Source organism: Rhineura floridana, chromosome 6 (genome assembly GCF_030035675.1).
Source record: "Rhineura floridana isolate rRhiFlo1 chromosome 6, rRhiFlo1.hap2, whole genome shotgun sequence".
Taxonomy (NCBI): domain Eukaryota; kingdom Metazoa; phylum Chordata; class Lepidosauria; order Squamata; family Rhineuridae; genus Rhineura; species Rhineura floridana.
Window position 1 is genome coordinate 76,969,396 of NC_084485.1, and position 14,018 is coordinate 76,983,413.

General features: G+C 43.4%; 1 protein-coding gene across 2 annotated transcripts in view; it reads right to left on the minus strand.

The window, feature by feature from the left end:
• Window positions 1-13,080, minus strand: part of INAVA (innate immunity activator) — a 63,712-nt gene extending 50,632 nt beyond the window's left edge. For both annotated transcript variants that reach the window (XM_061632511.1, XM_061632510.1), the window contains exon 1: window positions 12,934-13,080. The gene's annotated coding sequence lies outside the window, so the exon portion shown is untranslated. The remainder of the gene's footprint in view (window positions 1-12,933) is intronic.
• Between the last annotated feature and the right edge of the window lie 938 nt (window positions 13,081-14,018).

Consider the following 14,018-nt stretch of genomic DNA (forward strand, 5'->3'; position numbering starts at 1 on the left):
GACTAACCAAAAACTTCCGAACATACATGGAAAGTATAAAACCATATTGTTTCCTTATCACCCTGTCCAAATGGATAGAGCCACACAATCTGATATAGCGTCCAAAAATGGGATGTTCTGAAGTCAGCAACCGTATCTGGTTCTGAAAGTGCCAGTCAAAAACACATATCTTTTCAAAGAAACGCCAGCAACTAATCATCCATTGCCTATGTAGTTCCAGTGACTGATAGATGATTTATGTCTTTTTCTGGCAATTACGTGAAGGCTTCCTAGATTATGCAGATAGATCCAGACAGTAGGTAGAAAAATAAAAGCCTAGCATATGATTATGGATGGAATCATCATCTTTTTGCAGACAGAATTTGACTGTTTTGTCTAGCTACAAAAGAGGGTCAGCCCTGACACACAGCAGCACCATAAGGGGTGATTGCTAAATACAAGAACTGGTGTCTGTATGGTGCAGCAAGATTTTAAAGGTGTTGCCTAGTTACAGGGGAGAAATTCAGTTTTGTTTGCACTTTAATAAACTACATAATTTGCACTTCTCATACTAATACATGAACCAAAATGCTGCTATCCTTCAAAATCTGCACTTCTCTGAACATTGTGATGCAGTTCTCCAACCAAATAATGTGTACAAAATGCATACTTTAAGAGAACATGTGCATAAAAATGCATGTATCAGTGAAGATAACATACCAAAATGCAGTATAATAGGGAAAATTGCTTGCAACAATGTGTATATTAGTCGTAATGTGTAATTACGAGACAATCGCACTAAAACGCTGATGAATTTTAATGAAGATTTTTTTAAAATTGCAAATTGCAGAAATGTGGAGAACTGAATTTAACATTGGAAGAATTATATCGACTGAGAGAAACTGAAATTGCCAGAGGGTGCTTCCCTAGTGTTGGCTCTAACAAGGGAAGAAGGCTTTGGGATTCTGGTTCTGCAAGCAAAATATGTTGCAATGGCACTGCCCTAAAAAGTGTTGCTTGTTGGATGCACTTGATGGATGAATTGTTAAGGACAGCTGCATGCCTTTTTCAAAACTCATCTACTTTAAATGTACATCTGAAAAGGTAAAACATAAGTGCAACAAACATGCATTTCCAAACCTGAACATCATGCAATCACACTCCTTAAGGAGTTGATATTGGCCTTGCCCCTCTCCCTCTTGATAAGCAACAGCAACCCACCTTCCAAGAACCTAGTGGAGCAGCTCTGCCCCACCCAACTAGCCACTTCTTGAAACACTTAACTCTCTTATATGTTTGCTGGTCATGCAGGTGTTAAATGAGTTCTGGCAGGAAAAGGGGGAAAACATACGCAAGAGAGAGCCCACAGGTAAACATTTGTGTAATACCCATTGATAAGCTGATCCACCTATGACAATTCTCACTTCCCAAGTGCTTCACAGGAGCACCCAGAAACAATGCCTGGGATCTAACTACCTCCTGACGAAACCAAATCAAGGTCTTTTGAAAATGGCTTAGATAACCTTCTACTCTGAAGTGAGAAGACCTTCTCTTTGATTCTTCTCAAAGAAAGAAAAAGGCACAATTGTGAAAAAAACAACCCATAGAACTTGTATTTAATTAATGATAAATACACATTCAGGGGTACAGTGCATATAGTAGAAATGGGTATATCTGTATATTGCCAGTCCAGGTCACTTTCTGATGTTTTTCCTCATAATTCCATTCTGATTCTTCAATAGTTGGCACATTTCTTTTAACTTCCTCTCAAAATATTTAAATTCACTAATAGGCAAAAAACCTTGCGGTTTAAAAACATACCTATAGCCAACAGATATCAAACTTTAAAAAGCAGGGAAATTGGGCAGCAATAGTGAATGTACCAAGGGAGCAGGAGACCTGACCTCCTCTCTGAGATATTGTACTGCCCTACAAATCTGTAAAAATGCAAACACAATTGGGGTTGATCTTTCACAGTCCAATCCACTTGCTGTGTAGCTTGGAAGAATTTGGTAACATGTGCCTCTAAGCATATGGTGAGTGGTGGCAACACCTGCCATCTCCAAAGATGGAGAATTACATTTTTGTATGTTTGTTGGTGTTCTTACTTTGCTTCTTTTCTGTGTTATTACTGTTTCTACAGAGAATATAACCTAGAAAATTATATTTCTCTCATTATTCACCCTAGAAATCTGTGTCAAAATTATCTCTATTAATTTCAAAGTCTTTTTATTGGTCAATGCCATATGATGGCGAACAAAGCCTTTTGTGTTGCAAACTGGAGGTTATGCTCTATTTCTATTTTGGACACATTAACAGTTGATTCTGAAACTGGAGTTTGATGTAAAATCAGACTGATTACAATATGCTACTACTTATGCAATGACTCCAGCTGTTGGAAAAAACAAGCTTAGCCTGCCCAAGATGCATGTTTTCAGCCTGCTATGCTTAAACTACTCCACTTAAGGAAAGGTGGGCATGGTCAATTAAAAACATAGAGCACACCCAGAATTTTGCTAGAATATATTTCACCTCCCACTGTTTTATCTTGTGCAAACTGAGACACTCCTCATGTTCACTGGAAACTATTCTGTAGAAGAGTCAATGCCATTATTCCACAATTGTCTTTGGAGCTTTTTTTCAGTGTTGCAAAGTGTTGCTGTACTTCACATATTCACAGAAACAGAAGCAAAACAAAATGGTTTACTATAGGAAACTTTACTAAAATTGCAAAGTAAATCAAACATATTTAAAGTGACTATCTGGACAATATCAACTGTTTTAATATTGTTGCTTCCTCCCTGCTAAAACAAGATCAGCACAGCACATATCTTGTTTCTGTTATTTGGGCTGATTGCAGGTGTTGCCACCACTCACCATATGCTCAGAGGCACGTTACCAAATTCTTCCAAGCTACATAGAATATCTGTTGGCTATAGGTACGTTCTTAAACCTCAAGGTTTTTTGCCTATTAGTGAATTTCTCTGCTTTTTAATCTGGGAGGTAAGAAATGGGATCCTGTGCAGGTTTGCTGAGAATGGATTGACCATTTGCATGCTTATTGAGTTCAGTGGGATTTACTCCCATGCAATGATGCTTAGGATAGGTGAAACTGACCATGGGGAGGGAGGCCTAGAGTGGGCAGGGGAGGAGGAAGAAGGAAGAGGGGAGGGGAGGAGGAAGGGAGAGAAGAGAGGAAGGAGGGGAAAGGCAGGTCTGATCATTTCCATGCTTATTGAGTTCAATGGGATTTACTCCCATGCAATCATGGCTAGGATAGGTAAAACTGACCATGGCGGAGGAGGAGGAGGAGGAGGAGGGGGAGGGGAGAGTAGAGGGAAAGACAAAGGGGGGAGAGGGGAGCAGAAGGAAAGAAGGGAAAAGAAGGGGATTGGAAGGGGAGGAGAGGGATGAAGGAAGGGGGAGAGAAGGGGCAAAAGGAAGATGATGGGAAGGAGGAAGAGGGGAGGGCAGGTTTGATCATTTGCATGCTTATTGAGTGCAGTGGGATTTACTCCCGTACAATCATGCTTAGGATAGGTAAAACTGACCAAGGGGGAGGGCAATGTGGAGGGGGGAGGGGAGGAGAAGGGAGGGTGAAGGAAGGGGGAGGGAAGGGGCAAGAGGGAGGGGATAGGAGGGAAGAGGGGAGGGCAGGTTTGATCATTTGCATGCTTTTTGAGTTCAGTGGGATTTACTCCTGTGCAATCATGCTTAGGAAAGGTGAAGCTGCCCTGGGGGAGGGGCAGGGAGGGGGACGGGAGGGGAGGGAAGGAAATTGGGTGGGTGGGCACTGGGCAGAAGAGAAGTCCTTTTCCTTTCCAAAAGGAAAACACTGTGAACAGTATCTTTCAGAGTTCTCCCCACCTTTTTATTCTACACCATGTAGCCTCCCACTCAAATTTAAACCAAAGTTATCCCTGGCCACATCCACACCAGACTTTTATTTAACTTTACACAGATGTGGATTCTCCAAAAGAATCCTGGGACGTGTAGCTAGTGAAGGCTGCTGAGAGTTGCTAGGAGATTGTAGAGAATAGGGAAGAGGGTTTAAAAGTATTTCCTATCCATGACATTGTCCCAACAGCAGCTTACTTCCTACAGTAAATAATGGGAGGGGGGGAGAGGGAAGCGACTTTAGCTGGAACCATTGTTATATGTAGGGAGGGTTAACTCCTCCTCCCTTTGTGCTGCGATCTCAGTCTTGATCAAGCCTCCTATGGCTAACTTTTTTTTTGTAAGTGTCATACATTTAACATAATGCCTAGTTTGGCCCTGTGACAATTAGCGTGGAGAAGTTGAGAGATGAGGAACTTTGAGTTGATAATGACATTTTAGTTTTTGCTTTAAATTTTAAAGAATTTAACCCTGTCCTCCTGCCGATCAGCTGACATCACAAGTGATGTCAGCTGATTGACAGGTAGGTGCAGTTTAGGGAAAAGGACCTTGCAGGCCAAACTGGGCCACCTGGTAGGCCAAGACTGGCCCAAGGGCCAGAGTTGCCCCAACTCACTTTTTAAAAGTTAATTTGTAGTGTTTTAACAGTATAGAGTTCACCTTGATACCAAAGTACAACTGCACACCCAATATTACATTTCTCCTTGTCAGTAAGGGCATATGTGTACCTGATGACTGTTTGGGTGTAGGAGAAAGAGCCGTGTGAACTTTCCCTCGTTCCCACCTTCTCTATCAATAAGAAACTGTCTGCTGGAATCCCAAATTGTATTCTCACATGTTCAACAAAAGGACAGTAATTGTTATTGTGAAAATTAGGAATTATATATTACAGGGCCTGTTAAGATAAATTCAAGGCTCAGCTTGCTTGCTCGTTCCTGGGCTCTTTGTTGAGATGTTTATGCAGCAACAACCACTGGGCACTGGAGGGTGCATGTGAAATGTTCTGTTTTAAGGCTCTGTGGAGGTGCCACTGGATAAAGAATCTGTTGATCTGCAAACAGTGGCCTTTTCTTTTGAGCTTTGTACCCTGTCTCTGAGAATCAGGCTGGCTTCTAGGCCAACTATTCCTCTCTCCCCTTTCAGCTGCCCCTTGCGAAAGGAAGCACTGTATAAAATAACCTGTGTTACACTGCACTTTCCGGAGAGCCTTCCCAGTCACACTACGAGGAGGAAGTTTATCATAAATGCTCCAATCATCCCATCTGGCTTTCCTCCCAAAGAGCCACATCCTATCTTCCCTTCTCTCAGGCTCTGTCATCTCAAACAGCCATACAGGAGGGAACTTCATAACACTGAAGGGATTCATCTCGCTCTCTTCTCTAGCTGCCAGACGTGCCCTCTGAAAATAAAGAACACTGGAGGACAAATGCCCTTTTAGTGCCCCCTGCATAGAGGCCATCCATCATCCCATCAAGGCCAGAAGGAAAGGCCAACTCCTTTGCTCCAAAGAGATAAAGGCCATCACAGTTGCTTACCTCCCTTCCTTCATGGAACCTGGAACATTACACCCACCAACTAAGCCAATTTCACACTAGCAGAGACTTTGATGAGTTGCTGTTCCCCAGGCAATGGGAGCTTTAAAATCTATGGCAGGAACCTGCAGCAAGGGGGGGGGATTCTGTATATGTGATTGGATGGATCAGAAGAGGCTTTCATACTTTGCCACAAATTCCCCTTTAGTGTTGATACTCTAGTAGTGCTTTGTAGGCAAAGGCTTCTATGTGCATGATATGAAGTGGAAAAAGAGGGACAAGAAGTGAAAATGATAAGAGATGAACAGAGTGGTCCAGAGGGTAGAGAGCAGGGCACTGATCTGGGAAATCTAGGTTTAAGTCTCATCTCTGCTACAATTTTTGTGCAACCTTGGGCAAATTGCTAACAGCCAGCCTCAATTTACCAACCTCCCCATCTGTAGTCTGTAGGACTTAATAGAATGTCTACATAATTGCAGCCTAAGCCACCCCATTAGCTCTCAGGAGATCGCACATGCATCAGCTATAGCATGCACCATTTTGTCCATAAATCCCTTCATAAACATAACAATGCATGAAAAATATTATGCATTGTAATACAATTTGTCTATAGTAAATGAGGTAGCTGACTCTTGTGTAGCAACATTTCTGGGTTATTTGGAATATACCTAGAAACTGCAAATAAATTTCCCATCACATTGGTGCTTGGGACCCGTACACAGGATGGAAAGTAGCCTTAGGGTCAATACCTATGAGTAGTTTTTTATCCATAATGTTTGTAGTAAAAAGTCTCAAAAGGTTAGCCCTTCAAAAAAAAAAGTATTTTAAGCACTACCTTGCTAATGAATAAGCACTCTGGATGGGACATAGTCACTTGATGTACCAGCACAATGTCACAAAACATGACAATGTCACAACTATAATATGCCACTGACATAGACAAACAGACCATGCAACAAACCAGGGTCACAAGTCATAGAATCGAAAAGACATCAAAAGGTTGTTTAGTGATAACTTGCTATGCAAATCCATTTTAAAATATAAAAGTACCCTGAAGCTTAAAGGGTCCTTTTCCCTGACTCTCTGAGATGTTAGAGCGTGGGCTGACAAGCAGTGTAGGAGAAATCAGAAATCAAATGCTACAGCTCTTTATAGCATGTAGGTTTCATGCAAGAAACAAAACAGCTGTGCATGGGATTACTGCAACAGATCTTGTAGCTCAAGACTGCCTAGATGTCTTTCTCTCCCTAATCCTGGATATTCAAGGGCTTCTTTGGGTAACATTTTGGTAAGGAAGTAGCACTCTGCACATGCTTACAGGCACTTTTATATTATTATTGCACATGTTCTTAGGCTGAGTCCCAGCATCCAGTCAGGTTCTGCCATTCAGCATTGGATCACATTAAGCTTCACACATGCTTCCCAGTAATATCCCTTAACTTCTGTGGCTGCTGCCCTATGTCAAAGTTTTTGTGACAACTAGCTGAAGATCTGGTCCTCAGAAGCTTAAGTCATGTGGAAAGCAGAACACTGTAAAGAGTAAACAAGAAAAGATGTGATTTCAAGAAGAATTAGCCTGTTTAAGAAGCATCTTGTGTTCAGAAACAATTATTTTCTTTCGTATTCTGAAAACAAAGGGCCTAAGCAAACACTAGCCATGCTTCTGTTCAGGACAGCTGATTTAAGGCAGGGGTGGGCAGAAGCTACATCAGGATGTACATCAGAGGCTACATCCACGAGCTAGAGGGAGCCCCAGCTGACGAAGCATCAAGGCCCCAGCTGACGAAGCGTCAAGGCGAGTTAAGCAGCAGAGCGAAAAGAGGGTAAGTAGCTCCCATTTATTCCATTATTTAATTGAATTAAAACAGCTCAGAGCAATAAGTAATAAGGGCAGCCTAAGGTCACCCTGAGCTCGGAGCCAAATCCTGAAAGAACCTATATCTTAGGAGACAGATCCTAGGAGAAGGAAGCCTATAGAAAGCTAGTGTTCAACACCACCCTAGCAGGAAAGCTTCAGGGAACACTGTAAACAAGGCTAAAGTCCAGTCGGAGAGAAGGGGAAAAAGGAAACTCCACCGATACATACAGGGAGAGAGTCAGCTCAGTCCTTGCTAAAAAGGGCAGCTTTAGCCTTCCTGAAACACAACCACAAACTCTGTTTCCCTAGGTTAAAGAAAGGTCAGGCTGTTCCAAGTGGGAAAACAACAAACAAAAAAGACTTGCCTGGAAGTCGCAGCCCCTTGCTTAGATTAAAAGCAGCCAAAAGCGTCAAGGCCCCAGCTGACAAAGCGTCAAGGCGAGTTAAGCAGCAGAGAGAGTTCGGCAGCAGGGCGGGGAGGCCAGGGCCCCCCACTCTGCCCGTCCGTTCCGTAACCTCAACTAAACCGCAGTCTCCAACCCATTGACGTAATAAACCTTAAACAAAACTATGCAGGTAAGAAGCCAGCAGGGGTGTGGGGGTTTTCCAGTGTTTTGCACCGCCTGCAGCATGTATGACTATCTGCCTGTTGGACAGAAGTCGTGGGTGTGCTCTCGGTGCAATGAGTTCCTGGCTCTCCGGGAATGACTTCATTTCCTTGAGGCCAAGGTGGCAGACCTGGAAAAGCTGAGAGAGGTGTGTGGAGGAGGCCTTCAGGGACGTTATAGCTGTGTCCCACTCCAACGATGATAGCTCTCCTGCTATCATGGAGAATGATGGTCTCGGGGAAGGAGAGCATCCAGCTGAGGAAGAGGGAAATGATCCCTTAGAAGGGACCCATTACTTGGGGGATGAGCAGCTATCCTCTCGTGCCGAGGATATATCTCCAGGGGGTGGAGGGATCCTTGTAGTGGGTGATTCGATCATTAGGAACATAGACAGTGGGGTGTGTGATGGGCGTGTAGACCGCAAGGTGTTTTGCCTGCCTGGTGCGAAGGTTGCGGATATCGCCCGTCATTTAAATAGTTTGGTAGACAGTGCTGGGGAGGAGTCAGTGGTCGTGGTGCATGTTGGCACCAACGACATGGGGAAATGCAGCCATGAGGTCCTGGAAGCAAAATTTAGGTTGCTAGGTAGGATGCTGAAAGCCAGGACCTCCAAGGTGGCTTTCTCTGAAATGCTACCGGTTCCACACGCAGGACTAGCCAGACAGGCCCAGCTTTGCAGTCTCAATGCGTGGATGAGATGATGGTGTCGGGTGGAAGGGTTTGGATTTGTTAGGCACTGGGGAACATTTTGGGACAAGCCGGGCCTGTACAAAAGGGACGGGCTCCACTTGAACCAGAATGGAACCAGACTGCTGGCACTTAAAATTAAAAAGGTAGCAGAGCAGCTTTTAAACTGACTGAGGGGGGAAACCCGACAGGAGCTGAGAAAGGTCCGGTTCAGAATAAACCTCCACCCTGGGATAAAAACCAAAGAAATGATGAAATTTTAAAAGGGGTAGGCCTAGAAGTAGGCATTGTGAGAGCAGGGGCACAGGATATAAATTCAGAAGAGCAAAATTACCACAGGCCAAACCACAAGTGCCAAAGACACTTGAAGAGAGACACTGCTTACAAGTGCCTGTACGCTAATGCTAGGAGCCTCCAAACCAAGATGGGAGAACTGGAGTGCTTGGTCTTAGAGGAGAGCATTGATATTGTGAGCATAACGGAGACCTGGTGGAATGGAGAAAACCAGTGGGATACAGTTATCCCTGGATATAAACTATATCGGAAGGACAGGGCAGGACGTATTGGTGGCGGAGTCGCTCTATACGTGAAAGGCGGCATTGAATCCAGCAAGCTGGAAACCACAAAAGAGGCAGACTCCTCCACAGAATCGTTGTAGGTGGTGATACCATGCCCCAGGAGGGACTTAATACTGGGAACGATCTATCGTCCCCCTGATCAAAATGCTCAGGGAGACCTTGAGATGAGATATGAAATTGAGGAAGCATCCAAACTAGGAAATGTGGTAGTAATGGGTGACTTCAACTACCCGGACATAGACTGGCTGCATATGTGTTCCAGTCATGACAAAGAAGCAAAGTTTCTAGATATTCTAAATGACTATTCCCTAGACCAGTTGGTCATGGAACCGACCAGAGGGATGGCAACCCTGGGCTTAATCCTCAGTGGGGACCGGGACCTGGTGCGAGATGTAAGTGTTGTTGAACCGATTGGGAGCAGTGACCACAGTGCTATTAAATTAAACATACATGTAAATGGCCAATTGCCAAGAAAATCCAACACGGTCACATTTGACTTCAAAAGAGGAAACTTCACAAAAATGAGGGGATTGGTAAAAAGAAAGCTGAAAAACAAAGTCCAGGGGGTCACATCACTCGAAAATGCTTGGAAGTTGTTTAAAAACACTATATTAGAAGCTCAACTGGAGTGCATACCGCAGATCAGAAAAGGTACCGCCAGGGCCAAGAAGATGCCAGCATGGTTAACGAGCAAAGTCAAGGAAGCTCTTAGAGGCAAAAAGTCTTCCTTCAGAAAATGGAAGTCTTGTCCGAATGAAGAAAATAAAAAAGAACACAAACTCTGGCAAAAGAAATGCAAGAAGACAATAAGGGATGCTAAAAAAGAATTTGAGGAGCACATTGCTAAGAACATAAAAACCAACAACAAAAAATTCTATAAATACATTCAAAGCAGGAGACCATCTAGGGAGGCGATTGGACCCTTGGATGATAAGGGAGTCAAAGGTGTACTGAAGTACGATAAGGAGATTGCAGAGAAGCTAAATGAATTCTTTGCATCTGTCTTCAGAGTGGAAGATATAGGGCAGATCCCTGAACCTGAACTAACATTTGCAGGATTCTGAGGAACTGAGACAAATAGTGGTAACGAGAGAGGAAGTTCTAGGCTTAATGGACAATATAAAAACTGACAAATCACCGGGCCCGGATAGCATCCGCCCAAGAGTTCTCAAAGAACTCAAAGGTGAAATTGCTGATCTGCTAACTAAAATATGTAACTTGTCCCTCGGGTCCTCCTCCGTGCCTGAGGACTGGAAAGTGGCAAATGTAACGCCAATCTTCAAAAAGGGATCCAGAGGGGATCCCGGAAATTACAGGCCAGTTAGCTTAACTTCTGTCCCTGGAAAACTGGTAGAAAGTATGATTAAAGCTAGATTAACTAAGCACATAGAAGAACAAGCCTTGCTGAAGCAGAGCCAGCATGGCTTCTGCAAGGGAAAGTCCTATCTCAGTGACCTATTATAATTCTTTGAGAGTGTCAACAAGCATATAGATAGAGGTGATCCAGTGGACATAGTGTACTTAGACTTTCAAAAAGCGTTTGACAAGGTACCTCACCAAAGACTTCTGAGGAAGCTTAGCAGTCATGGAAAAAGAGGAGAGGTCCTCTTGTGGATAAGGAATTGGTTAAGAAGCAGAAAGCAGAGAGTAGGAATAAACGGACAGTTCTCCCAATAGAGGGCTGTAGAAAGTGGAGTCCCTCAAGGATCGGTATTGGAACCTGTACTTTTCAACTTGTTCATTAATGACCTAGAATTAGGAGTGAGCAGTGAAGTGGCCAAGTTTGCTGACGACACTAAATTGTTCAGGGTTGTTAAAACAAAAAGGGATTGCGAAGAGCTCCAAAAAGACCTCTCCAAACTGAGTGAATGGGCAGAAAAATGGCAAATGCAATTCAGTATAAACAAGTGTAAAATTATGCATATTGGAGCAAAAAATCTTAATTTCACATATACGCTCATGGGGTCTGAACTGGCGGTGACCGACCAGGAGAGAGACCTCGGGGTTGTAGTGGACAGCACAATGAAAATGTCGACCCAGTGTGCGGCAGCTGTGAAAAAGGCAAATTCCATGCTGGTGTTAATTAAGAAAGGTATTGAAAATAAAACAGCCGATATCATAACGCCGTTGTATAAATCTATGGTGCGGCCGCATTTGGAATACTGTGTACAGTTCTGGTCGCCTCATCTCAAAAAGGATATTCTAGAGTTGGAAAAGGTTCAGAAGAGGGCAACCAGAATGATCAAGGGGATGGAGCGACTCCCTTATGAGGAAAGGTTGCAGCATTTGGGGCTTTTTAGTTTAGAGAAAAGACAGGTCACAGGAGACATGATAGAAGTGTATAAAATTATGCATGGCATTGAGAAAGTGGATAGAGAAAAGTTCTTCTCCTTCTCTCATAATACTAGAACTCGTGGACATTCAAAGAAGCTGAATGTTGGAAGATTCAGGACAGACAAAAGGAAGTACTTCTTTACTCAGCGCATAGTTAAACTATGGAATTTGCTCCCACAAGATGCAGTAATGGCCACCAGCTTGGATGCCTTTAAAAGAAGATTAGACAAATTCATGGAGGACAGGGCTATCAATGGCTACTAGCCGTGATGGCTGTGCTCTGCCACCCTAGTCAGAGGCAGCATGCTTCTGAAAACCAGTTGCCGGAAGTCTCAGGAGGGGAGAGTGTTCTTGCACTCGGGTCCTGCTTGCGGGCTTCCCCCAGGCACCTGGTTGGCCACTGTGAGAACAGGATGCTGGACTAGATGGGCCACTGGCCTGATCCAGCAGGCTCTTCTTATGTTCTTATGATCTGCTGATAGAACTCCAGCTGATTTGCAAGGAGATTGGCAAGTGTCTCTAATTCCCAATCAAAACAACAGAACAACTTTTCCCACCTAAATTAGGCTGCTGAAATGAAGAAAGCTAACAGGAGTACACTTTTGTGTGAAAGGGTTGTGAGCTCAATTCAATTTTGGTACTGAAAACAAATCCCAAGGCTCAGAATATGCTTAAAGTTAGAGGCACCCTGTCCTTTAATTCTAACTGTAGATTTTTTGCATCGGGCTGTGGCTGGTACATCTTGCAGGTCTAGTAAAGTAGATCCAACAAGCCTGACATCTGCCCACCCATTTTCTAAAATGGAAATGAACTGCCTTCAAGTCAATTCCAACTTATGGCGACCCTATGAATAGGGTTTTCATGGTAACTGGTGTTCAGAGGTGGTTTACCATCGCCTTCCTCTGAGGCTGAGAGGCAGTCTGGCCCAAGGTCACCCAATGAGCTTCAAGGCTGTGTGGGGATTCGAACGTCTAGTCCAACACTTTAACCACTACGCCACACTGGCTCTCCCCCATGATCTAAAGGGGGAAGGAATTTCAGACAAGGTGTTAATCTACATGCATCTAACAACTAGTTGTTTGAAACAGTGTCTTCCCCTCTCCCTCCAATCAGCAACTTGAACACATTTCCTAGAGAACTAGGCAGTCATTTGTTCGGGTCCTGAAGCTCTGGAAGCTGGAGCAAATCTGCTGGTTTGCAGCAGCAGCACCATTAAAGATTCAGCTTTTGTCTGCTCGTTCCTTCAGCTACAGTGCCAAACAGAAGATTTCAGGAAACTACAACTCACACAGTCACAGATTACTTCCATGAACCAGCTAATTCAGAAGCCCTGTTTGCTTATTTCTCTTTAGGTCCACACAAGAAGATCTTGATTACTTACTTACACACACACACCTAGTATGAATTGCTAGAATATCTCATTTCACATTCAAAAAAAGTTCTGCTCTGTTTTTGCTTACCTGTTGTTTTTTTTAAAAAGCGATTTGTTCAGTTTACTTGAGTGTCCCAGTTACCCCCAAGGGAGTGAGAGCTTTGCTGCTGCCATGCTTCTGGATCTCTTGCTAAATTCTCCTCCGCCATCCCCCTTGAGGTATTTCTTTTAACTTAGGCATTAGCGACATCCCAAATGTTAAAAGATCTGAAGACATCTGTCCCTGGGGCATACCAATCCCTCAACAAAAAGAGGGGGAGAAATGTCTTGCCCTCCTCTTTTAAAAAGTTACATGAATTTCCTGAGAACATAACTATGAAATGTGGTGTAAAAATACCAGGTGCAACAAGGTTGTTTTTGTTTGTTATATTGTTGGTTTTGATTAAATTCTTACTATGAGGGAATAGCCTACTCTCAGGGTCCCCTTTTTCAGCCTAGAATGTCTCAGCCCTACTGGGTAGGAGTCATTTGCTGAATCAAAGCACTTCTTCCAAGCAACACAAGGAACCCCCTGTGGCTGCTTTTCTGTTGCTAGACCCAAGGCGAACGTGTGAAAGAATGGAATCAGAGAGGGTGGCGATTTTTTTCTCCGATCAATCCATAAGGAAAGTGTGCACGGCAGCTGGCTATTAAAGTCGTATTAGTGATGGATTAGCAGGACTCTCTGCCAGTGCTAGGCCAAACACATAATGGCATAATAGGTTAGTGAACTGGGGTATGCCTCCACACTACAATGTATCCAGAAAAGACTGTGAGGATAGAACAGGCAGAGATTATTAGACCTTGAGACGCAGAGATTTAAGGTTATTGCTCTGCGGCTCTAAGGCACTCCTTGATGTGTGATGGCAGATGGCACCCAAATGTACCTCGTGATTCAACAGTGAGTTTACTTTATAGATAGATAGATAGATAGATAGATAGATAGATAGATAGATAGATAGATAGATAGATAGATAGATAGATAGATAGATAGAGATATATATTAAAAATTGAACCGAATCATTTTTAATACCCTCTAAGCAGCTAGCTGATAAAAAAAGTAGCAACCACAGGGGTGAAAGTGCTATGCTTCTCTAGATTTAAGAACCATTTCAAATATTACACGGTAGCAAA